The sequence below is a fragment of the Lycorma delicatula genome, chromosome 2, assembly GCF_047948215.1.
Source record: "Lycorma delicatula isolate Av1 chromosome 2, ASM4794821v1, whole genome shotgun sequence".
In the NCBI taxonomy this organism is placed as follows: Eukaryota; Metazoa; Arthropoda; class Insecta; order Hemiptera; family Fulgoridae; genus Lycorma; species Lycorma delicatula.
This window is the reverse complement of record NC_134456.1, coordinates 67,489,931-67,502,202: the sequence shown is the minus strand read 5'-3', so window position 1 is coordinate 67,502,202 and position 12,272 is coordinate 67,489,931. Positions and strand designations below refer to the sequence as shown.

Sequence of the window (12,272 nt, the reverse complement as noted above, 5' to 3'; positions counted from 1 at the left end):
CAATATACGTCTCTAAGATAAATATTATGTGTTAAAAAAACAAAATGTATTATGATATATTAACTAAGTGATGATTACGATTAACGGCTACTCAGTTCTTTTTTTTTTGACTGTTAATATTGTTAACTTTCCATCAGTTTTCGCTTGTTTCACTCTTTCCAGAAAAAGAATCCCCTTGAAATACCCAATTTAATAATATGACAAATCAGGATAAAAAAAAAAATTATTAGTTTATGCTTCATATTGAATGTAATATCTATATGAGTAAGTCTGTGCGTCTATTTTTGGAACTTCTACCATGCTGTAGAACTTTCAACCACGTTTCTGGAATTTTCCATGATGTAAAAATATATTTAAATGTAAGAAGCGTAACATAAAACATCAACGTAATCTTTTACGGAATGTGTTATAAAACATGAATTGATTAATTATTTTAAATTAAACAAAATCTTCAAGTAACGTTTGTTCTTAATAAGAAAAAGCTACTATACTAAGCTGCATGATAAGTAAAAGTTACTTTTAGTTTAAAATAGATAGCGCTAGTGGTATCACAGTATACGTTATAACAAAATGCAGAAACAAGTTACTTTATATCGCCTGCAATTTCTTGATCGGCTACTTGCGCAGCAATACGGCAAAACAAGTTGCCTTCCACTTCTATCAAAGTAAGGAACTTTAAAGAAGTACTTTTATTTATTTATAATACATAAAATTTATAATGCATAAATTATATATTACTGTTTTTACTATATTCATAAAACCACTTTCCTACGTACATATTTATAATTGCCCTGAATTTTTTTTTTACTTCAGTGATTTTTTATTTTGACTTATTAATAACATTATTACAATTTCCGTTTCCTCTAGTAAGAATTTAAATAGATGTAGCTTGTCACTTAGAACGAAGCTTTTATTTACTAACTTGTCCCCTAATATATGGGATTAATTTACATAGCAAAAGTTAGTAGGAAATTTTGAAAATTTTGATCGGAGTGAAATTAAGCATTCGACTTCCAATTTTTAATAGTTTTTCAAAAAAGTATGTAAAACTAATGTTTAACTAATATTTAAGATGAAACATCTAATTACCATTATTTTAACTTTTTTATTTCAGAAATCTTTTATAAATTAAATTATAAAAATTAATATACTACCAATTTATAATTTTTTTATTTTTTTTATTTATCTTTTACTCTTATAATAATACATTTTATCTTATTAGATAATAATAAAATTTCATTTTAAATCAAATAACAAAGAAGACTTTGTAAACTGAAATAAATAATATTAATAAACATTTAATTGTGAGTTACCAATGAATAGGTCAATAGGTTTAATCATCACTAGTTACCAGAGGATATTTTCTGCATCAACATCCACATGAAATCTCGGATTAGTAAATTATTTACTACTAGAAACATATTTTCTCAAGAAAGTATCAGAATATTATTAACAATAAAAATGAATACAGTAATTTCCGGCGGGTGGTAGCGTTTCGGCCGTGCATCCGGACGGCCCGGGTCCGAACGCCGGTCAGTCATGGAATTTTTTATAAACTAAAAAATTTCAATTTTATATACATATGAGCAAGCTTCAAGTTTATTATACGGTGAATTAATCGTAAAAAAAATTCTTTCAGATGTTGCGCTCTTTTCATCTAATTTTTAAATTTGACATTTAAACTAATTTTATATTTTGTTACCGCTTTATATAACAATAGTATGTATTGATTTATATATTAATTATGTGAAGGTTTGTTTTTTAACTGACTTGCAGAGAGAGGTTTCCATTGAAATCCTTCAAAATAATTAATATGAATACATATCTTATACAGAACACGTAAATATATAATAAACATAAGTAGGTCCATACAAATATGAATCCAAAGTCACTAAACACGTTCAGAATATAAAAAAAACAAATAAATCACCAAAACGTAGTCCTATCAATCATACAAATAATCGCAAATAACTAATCAAACAAAGAAACAGTGAAATAAAATAAATAGACACAAATAAAAAAGTGGCGAAACGAAATGAAGTATTGTTGATGCATAACATCCTGCGGTAGCAGATTCAACTAAGTTTCGGAGAAATTACAGTTCTAATGTACGTAGTCAATTTAGGCGCCTATCGTCATCGCTATTCTCTAGGAGATTAACTGCGAGAACTGCCGTATCTCAACTCGAACGGTTGTCAATCCGTGATAATCATGTACTTTATTCATGTTTTTCGCAAAGCACGGTGCTTCAGAAATACTTCTCAATAGTTTCGCTGTACGACTTCAATGTTACTCTCGCTCGTTGTACCCCATAGTTGGATTCCGTAGGTCCAAATCGGTTTCACGACAGTAACTAATTGCTAGTTTAATTGCTGAGTGCAACAATTACTTGATAGATAATGGTAATTGTGACCCCCTGCCTAGCAACTAACACATCTCCCTAAACTGATTGTTGAGCTGTTTCCGTTTCGCCCCAATAAAAATCCTCCACATCAGACTAAATTTATATGCACTTCTAAATATAGTACGCAGTAAAGCATGCGAGATAAAACACCATAAAATTGAACTCAAGAATCACTAAGTTGAACCTTGTCATCACAATCGTAACATGCGTAGATGTAGCAGTATTAACCTTCATCTTCCATTTAGCTAACTATTCGGTAATTACATCTAATAGAGTTTACATTTTTGCAGACGCTACGATAGGATTGCAAACGATGCAACTCTGATGTCCTCTGGAGTCGGGAGGTCTGCAGTGAAGATGAAGTATAAAATTGATCTCAGAACTGATCTGACGGACACCTGACCAAGTTTCAAACAATAAAGACAAGTCTTGATTGCACTTACTCTGGGAAAAATGTCCGTCCAGATAGCTGTGTAGGATGAAGTAAAGGTACCGAAGTAGCGTGTCTTGCCCGACCCGGACTTATGCATACATGTAATGTACGCATTTTCGCCGTCCAAGGAAAGGTTTTATACGTATCTACGTTTCTTTTTGATGTTAATTTAATATCAGTTATATCTGTGATACAAAATAATTGTTGCACTTCATACTACCACACCTTTCTGCCCCTAAAATGTAAAACAGGAAATTCCCCCTTGATATCTCTTCATTTCCTTTCCGTCTCACTTCACTCATGCCGAGTATGTCTTAAGTTATTTTTGACAATCTCATTCTTTGAATTCTCAATTTTTCACTGTTTAGTAGTGGTAAGACATTCCGTGTTCCAATTCTTAATCGTTTTTTATCTGTCTTGTTGAAGTTTTTGTTCTTTATAAACTTTGTTTGTCCTTTCTTCCCTAGAACTTCCCCATGTGCATGAAACCCTATTGTATACCCCTCTATGGGATAAAACTGAGGGGGCTTTACCTTCGGATACTTTTACAGTAAGGCCTACATCATGCCATGGACTGCTAATGATTCCCCGTGTTTCTTTAATGCAGTGATTTCCTGTTGCCTTCTGCATCCCAATGCCGTTGACTATATGGTTACTCCGCCTTTAGGAGCAATTTCCCACTACCATAAAAATAGAGTACCCTGCCTTCTCCCTGCTTATCCAGCCTTCTTAGAGGCTGTTGGCACTTGGTAGAAAAGGGATAACTTAAACCGGTGATCTATCGATCGCCAAAGCCTCTGCTGTGAAAATATGGCGCACCCTATTTTTACAGCTGAGGCTTTTACACCGGCTTTTTCACAGCTGAGGCTTTTATTTTCACGGCTGAGGCACCCTATTTTCACAGTTATATGGATGGCTATAGCCATCCATATAACCGCGGGTGAAGGTGAGTTTGGTATTTGCATGACATAGGCTGTTTGTGACGCATCTCATACCTTACATCTCACTACATTACTGTTATAAAAAGACAATAAATATATACATTATTATTTTTAGATAAAACAGCTAACAAACAAAAAAAAATTGTTAAATATTGTCGAAGAAATTATTTTTATTATTTAATTCTTTTTTTTTTTTGTTTGATCGAAAAAACTATAAAGGTATCAAGATACAAAAGACAACTCTCTAAATAATTTATTTTAAGCAACATAAATATAGGTTTTGAAGTAGGTCTTGTTCCTTAGTAAAGCTTTTTTTTCTTTATTTTGTGTGTTTTTTAATTTAAGATATGGGTAGGATAAAAAAAATGTAATCTAGCTAAAATCCGTTTGCAAAAAGAAAGAAAAGAAAGCTGCATTTTAAAAACAGTAAAAAAAAAAAAAAATAGAAAAAAAGAATGGAGATAAACACATAAGTGTAGCTCTATTAAGCTCGAACTTTGAATCCGTGAAATAAATTAGTTTTTAATTTTAAATTCTAGAGCTTTTTTTTAATTTTGTTTGAAAACACTTTGATATTAAATGAAAATAAAATTAACTGATTATGATATTAGGCTGCATGTAATTCAACCATTTCTCACGTATGTAAGAAATTGGACTATATTTTGATTGCAATACACTTTGAAGGCGATAACTTGTTAGTATGTAATAAGCCTCGTTTTACGTTAGGTTTATGTTGCAGCAATTGAAAAATAAACAATTATACAACAAAAAAAAAGAAAAAAAATATCTATAAATCATGTATGTAATTACCCTATATAATAAAATTCATGTAATTTTTCTTTTAAAAATCTTCCATTTTTTAGCTTGAAAAAATGTTATAAGACATTTCAAGAAACCTCATCTACAAAATTAAAAATTACTCATCAAAATCGTGGTGAAAGTTTAGTAAATATAAAGCATGAATAACCAAGACACAAAAACATACATAGGTGTTTTAACCGAAAAAAAAAAAAAACAGAATTTAGGTTTTGTATAATTCATCCATAAACCCTGAAATTTAATCCAATGAAATTATATTCTGGAACTAATGAGTAAGTTAGTATATGGAAGCTTAGCTTCTTATTCCACATCGATTAGTCTGTTACAAAATACGCTGGATAACTCTGCCCACAGACATAGATTAACTGTATTAAGCTTAAACCTTGTATTGTAATTCTCTAAATATATAGCTTTATATGTTTGTATATGGTTATACATTTAATAATATTTGCGTGGATGTAAGCGCTTTTAACTCTGTTATTTAAACATACAGAATAATAAATTTGAGCTATAAAATAATATTTTTCTTCGGAAAGTTAAGAAAACAAATAAAGTTCGTAATAAAGAAAAAGTATTCATAAAATCGTATTAAAAAAAAAATCAGTAAAACGTTTTTTTTTTTATGGAGTTGATCTCTCAGTTGTTCGTAAAGCGACTTTTGTTGCAATGTGTTATTTAAAACTTTTCTTGTTTGTTTTATGTCGGTCCAGTTTGTTTTTATTTTTTTCTTCCCTTATTAAAACAAAGTAATTTTTCGTTATCTTTTGTGTTGTATGAAATAAAATCTAAGAATACATTTACATCTATTATAAACGTGTTACAAAATGTTTGGTAATTTTTAGTAATAGTAAAGACATTAAAAGCTTTTTGTGTATTATTTTTTTGAACAAAACCTTTCACTTGAAAAATCAAATATCACTGTACATTATTTTTTTCTATTCATAAAAATGTTTTACATTGTACATTGTTTTACAAAAAAAGAAGAATAGGATTAAATGTCATTGAAAGATTTAATATTAATTTGGCTAGAAAAATTGAACTTAAAGCTAGCATACTTCAATTAAATTTTATTATTTATTGCTATAATAAGTTACATAATTGATGTAGTTACTGTTTGTTACTCAAAATATTATTTATTTTTAAGAGTTTTCCTTAAAAATGTTTAATTTAAATTTAAAACTAGGAAGAATAAATTTTCTAACAGAAGGAAAAATATGAGATTAATCATGAAAGATAGTGAAATATTCTGAACTAATGAAATTCATTTATTTACTAGAAAGTCAAACGAATAAATATTAAATGAACACTGTTTTATATACTGATAATTATTGCACAATTTATATATTATTGTAGTTTTATTTTTGGGTAGCTAGATAGCAACATTAATCTATGTTATGTACAATATAATTTTTATTTACGTAAATAGGAAAAAAAAATTTACCCGACCCTTCTAATTCGCTGACACGTTGCCAGATAACCGTGAATTGCGCAATTTTATACTAACATTAATAAGATTATAAAATACTCTTAATTTATCTCTCAGACTGATAATAGTATAAATTCTTAGTTATAAGCCAACTGAGAGTTTATTGTAAATTTTAAGGATTTTTGTTATAATAATTTTAAGAAAAATAATATTTTGAAGAAGCTGTTAATTTAAAAAAAATATATTTATGATTTGATTTTTTTTACTGTTCCCTTTTGATAAAAATAATTAATCGGGTAGTGCGATTTATTTATAAGCTTATTTTACTTTCTCATCAAACTACCCTTAAAAGAAAGTTCGATATAAAGACATAATCCAGGCATTTCCACCAAATTGTACCTAACAAATTTTGGGTTTTCTAAGAACGTTTGGAAATTTGTAACTTTAATTACTATCAAATTATATCAAAATCAATCAAAAAAATTAATTTTTGCTTGTTGCAGCCATGAATTAATAATAATTTACAGATATAGTATTTAATCTTAATAATGTTATTATAAGAAAAGTTCACAAAAAAGTCTTAAGATAAAAAACAAATTAAGAATATTATCAATTAATCATTCACATTGTACAAGGGAAGAGCAGAGGTATTAACCTATAAGTGTATGTTTTAATGGAAGAATTTTCTTCATTATAAAAATGTAATATATTTACTATTTAATATTTATTAATCTAATATATATATGCGAAAATTTGTTTGTTTACAACATCAACAAACAAGAAATAACAGATTGCTTTCACTAATTTTTTTTTTTAATAATTCTTCTTCCTTTAATCAATATCTGTAAAGTTTGTAATATTCTCATAACCATGAGGATAACAAAAGCGTCGGAGCTCTAAGGGGTGGAGCTCTCGAGATCCATGACTAACTGATCGAACAAGTGAAGCGAGTTCTGATCTGATAGCATGTATGTGTGTGTGTATATATATATATATATATATATATATATATATAAACAAATTACAACACTATATTCTAATATTTTTTTTCTCTGTTCCAGGAAATGAACTTTAAGCTCTCAGCTGAACTTTACAACTGATAAAGCTATGGAGCTGTGTAACGACAATATTATTGTTAATTTGTGGAACTAATATGGAAAAAAATTGTGTTAATGTTTTATAAATTTTATTTTATATTCGTTACTAAATAGTATAATATAACATTAAATTAAGTTCACTGTATCTAACTTTAAGATATATTTTCTTCCAAATAGCTGATGATAACCATCTTTTATGCATTGTTTAATTTCTTTTTATTCCTAACTTTTATTTGATTCATTATATTTTCCGGTTGTTTTTTTCATTTTTTCTCTTTTGGAAATTAAAATTTAGTATAATTACTTTAATTAAACTTATATTCACTAAGTAATGTTTACAAGAAACGAAAATTTAATTTTAAATAAATAAAAATATATGACTATATTTATATAGATATGTAATTTGCATAAAATGCATTGTAAAACCATTGTAAATAATTATAGATAAATAGTTACGTTAAATTACCATAAGTTAATTAATTAATCATTGAATAATAATTTATTCTAAGGGAACTGTAGAATTTATTCTATTAGGTATAAATATTTGTTTCTTTTTAGTACTTAATTATTTTTTTAAATATTGACATAAAAAAATGTGATTTTTTTTGTTTTTTTTTTTTAAAAAAAAAAGAAAAGATAAATAAAACAGGGTATATGAATATGAACCAAAGAGTACTGTAACTTAATGATAATAATTTCTACTTCTTGATGCAGTAATTTTCATGTCTTAAAAAATTCATGTATAAAAATAATCTGTAAATGTATTACATTCAATGGTTTTTATCTTATTTAATTTAAAAAAATGGCAATTTTGTATATAAAATGAGATAAAATTACAATAAGAAATTTGGAAAATAACATAAATTATTTTATAACATATAATCAAACTTAAAATGTTTTCATATAAAATACTTTCTTTTTTTAATCTGGAAGTTACTTTTAAATATTACATATATATTTTTTTTTTATAAAAGTAAAAATAACCAAAGTTTATTTAGTTTTTAATTTTATACAATTTTCTAGTTTTATTCTAGTCTCTAATAAAATTTCTATAAAATGTTTAGTTTATAATGTTAATAATAATTTGTATATATTTTGCCTACTAATATTTAACTTACCTGCATATAAAATTTTAATACTAGTGTAGCTGTTATTTCTTACATTATATGGGTTTTGTTTACTGTACATATACCTTATCATTTAATAGTTAATGTAGGCATCACAATACGTCTACTAACATGCATTTTATTTTTTATTAAGTAAACCTTTTACGTTACATTATCATAACCGAAATATTATATTATTAAATAATCTTAGTTATAAATTGTAACCAAAACTTTGTTATAAAAAAACAACTACATTTAAGTATTTGTAATTTAATTTCTTTTATATTCTTTTAATTAAGTTACTCTTTTATATTAATTATTTCTGTTATAATTCTTATTATAAAAATTAGTACATAAAAAATTAAACATGAATAATGTGATTGTTTACTATATAAACAGAAAATATGTTGTAAAGAGTTAAATTACGAGTTGATTAAATTCAAACAGTATGGAACTTTTGTACAGAAAACCTGCAAAATATGGTAGCAAGCTTAATGCTGAGATAAATAAACTTAGGCAAGATACGACGAACGTGGTGACAGCAATTTTTTGCTATATCATACACTGATTGGATCATAATACTGTATATATTGTAGCCTACTGGTACGATTATTCTATAAACTTTATTAAGATTTTTAGAAAAATTGTTAACTGTATGTCTGCTAAATTATACATAAAATAATAATAATAATAATAAATTGAATACGTTCATATACCAAACTTCATCTCAATCAGTGTAACAATTTAAAAAAAAATAATATATTACTTACAGCTTAGCTGTCTACCAAATTTTTTCTGAATGCTTTTGAAGCGTAAACCATTTCATAAGATAAAAGTTGTTTCATAATATTTTTTTAACGGTTAAACTTTATAGTAAGAGGAAAACACAGCTAACGTGCTCAGACAGATTAAATAACAATTTTAATAAATTATTCAACACGTAACAACTTTTCTTATTTAAATAATAATTTAAGAATAAAATTATAAATTACAACAACGCAAAGGTAGTATAATCAAATAACCAGAATATCAGACTTTAATTGAGCGAGCACGGGGTTAGTTTTTCTCTTAAAATAGATTTAAACATTACTAAAATTTTAGATGTATTAAACTGTCTGATGAGGTAATAAATACTATGAAAGTGCTCACTACATTAAAAGAAAACGAGACAGTGAGTAGTAGCTGAGGTACTAATATTTATTAAACATAACCGAAAATAGGTGTTTCACTTTAGCTTTCGGAGAGAATGAATAAATTTTGATCAGCTACAGGAAGTGTGAATTTTATTTCTAAAAACGAATTCTTAAAATAAATAAATAAAAAAATTTTTTTTGAGTTTTAGATAGTTAATTCACCATAAACGCATCAACGTTGTGAATGATAACTTTTTTTGGAAATTTTGACGAAATTTTTGGGGAATTTGAAAACAACCATGTTGATTTAGAACTCGAAGTAGGAGAATTCTGGGCTAAAATCCAGATCAGGTTGATGTAATACTGAAGAAGTACATCTCTTTTACTTTCTTCAGTTTTAAAATTTCAATAATTAATTACCCATAGATAAAAATATTTAGATTATTATTATTTCATTAAGCAGTTAGCCTTCTTTAAAAATAATTTATTTTGAAATAGTCTAGTTTTTAATCTAGGGATTTTGCCTAATAAAAGCGGACAGAGATTTTCAAAATAGTATAAGTGAAAATAATAATAAGTAATCATTCTTTTAGGTATCGAGAGCCAAATTTGATTGTACCGAGATCGATACTTTGAAAGTATTTTTCTTTCTTTTAAGAAATATGAAGTATTATATTACTCAAATCGCTGAAAAATTAAACTCAATTAAATTTAAATGAGCTTTAATTTTTATTTAAATGTCTATAAAAAGTTACAAAATCCATACCGAACTTGAAGTCTGATTAATAAAACAAAAATATTCATTAGTTTTTAACGATTCTGCTGTATTTATTTGTAGATATTTGTTTTAAATTAAAACAATAACGGAAAAACAGGAAATAATTAATTTATAAAGGTTATTAATTTTTATTTTTAATTCTACTTATATCTTTACACGTGCACACGCACGCACGCACACACACACACACACACACACACACACACACACACACACACACACACACATATATATATATATATATATATATATATATATATATATATATATATATATATATACATTCACACACACACCTTCATTATGAAGCAAAATATTTTAATATATAATATATTTTTTCTTGATTTCGATTAACAGATGTCAGTAATAGCAGTAACAGACATATAACATATTTTTAAAAACCTGATTTCATTTGTTGTTAATATTTATTTTTATCAATATTTATTGTCTAAAATATGTTCAATATTTTATTTAAAATTTTTGAAATGTATATATTATAAATATGTATCAATAAAAATGATATAATTATTATTATTATATAGTTCAATAATTTAAAACATATTTAAATAATTCACTATAAAATAGAATTGTAAAGAAAATTATAATTATAAAAACAACATTGTTAAAATATGTTTCACGTTATTATATAATTTTTATATAAATGTTGAAATTATAATTATCTGTTATACCTTAAATTAATTTTAACCTGTGACCACTAGATTATTAAACAATATACTGTTAGATATCTAATAATTTTAATTAGCCTAATTAATTGATGTACTTAAAATTTTCAATAAATAGTAAGGTTTAGTTCAAATTTGCTTCACTTATTAATAAATAAATAATTTTTAAATATAAGTTGTATTAATAACTGTAAATTTATTTATACAGATTAAAATAAAATGTATTATAATTTTTACTGTGGAAGCTTTTATTACACGAAGATTGTTTAGTTTATATATTCTGAATAATAATTATTATTGTAAACTTTAATACAGATTTACTGAATGTGTATAGTAAAAAAATAAAATTTTTTTTTCAAAAAAATATTCATATTCATAGTTATTTAAGCCCGTGTTAAGTTTTATTTATTAATTTATAATATTTTTTGTTAAAAAATATGTATGCTGATAATTTTTGTAGTCTCTTCAGTTATTTCATTATGTTGATACGCGTTTCCATTTCTTACTCTTTTATATATCTTTTATATAATGTCTTAATATCTCTTACATCATACTTCCTTATCTGTCATTTTATGCACTTTAATTGTCTACTTCATCATTTTAGTGTTTTTAGCCTCTGATTTTTTTTTCCAGAACCTAACTTATTAACTCTGAACGCCTAATGTATTAGTCATCAACCTTCAATTTTTTTTTCTAAGATTCTTCATCAATTTTCTCACTTCTTCAAACTGTCTTTAGATCTCTTCATTTCATATTCTATCAAACCAAATTATTATTTGGTTTGATAGAAACCGTCATACTGATTATTATTTGTTTTTTGGTTTTCCTTTTATTCATGTTCTGTAGCCATGAAGCGGTTGATTCTAATGTAATATATACTATTTGGCTGTAAAAATACCTTTTTTATCCTATTTTTTTTGGCTTTTTCAAAATCACATCAAAAGAGGCTACAGAGATAGTGAAAGTCTAAAATTTGCTATTCTCAGTTTCAGAATAATATTGCTACGCGATATAACATCGCGTAGCAATATCTATATTCTTTGGTCTCAATATACACGGATTGCTAATGTTAAAAATATCTACCTCATATTTATTCACCATTAGTATACGTGCAGTATTTCCTATAAATTTCTTTAAAAATGTAGAAATAATTCCTATGATCATTAAATAAAATTCGTTAAAACATTTGTTTTATGTATTCTCCTTTTATTACTTCAAATATTTCCTAACTTGAAGAAAATTTTCAATTTCAACAAAAATTTTACTTATTATATTTTCTTTAAATTTTTAAAAATCTTTGTATATATAAGCAAAACAAAGCTCACGTATTTTTTATTGTAACTATTAAAACAGTGGTCCTAAAAAACTGATTTTTTTTTAAAGGGATATTACTTAGATTCTTTCAAGATATCATCTTCAGACTGATAAATTTTTATGGTTTTTCACTGGAAT

The 12,272-nt window shown here is 25.8% G+C and overlaps 1 protein-coding gene across 2 annotated transcripts in view; it reads left to right on the top strand.

The window, feature by feature from the left end:
• LOC142318888 (uncharacterized) overlaps positions 1 to 10,358 on the top strand; it is a 409,398-nt gene extending 399,040 nt beyond the window's left edge. For both annotated transcript variants that reach the window (XM_075355511.1, XM_075355510.1), the window contains one exon: positions 7,085 to 10,358. The gene's annotated coding sequence lies outside the window, so the exon portion shown is untranslated. The remainder of the gene's footprint in view (positions 1 to 7,084) is intronic.
• The last annotated feature ends 1,914 nt before the right edge of the window (positions 10,359 to 12,272 follow it).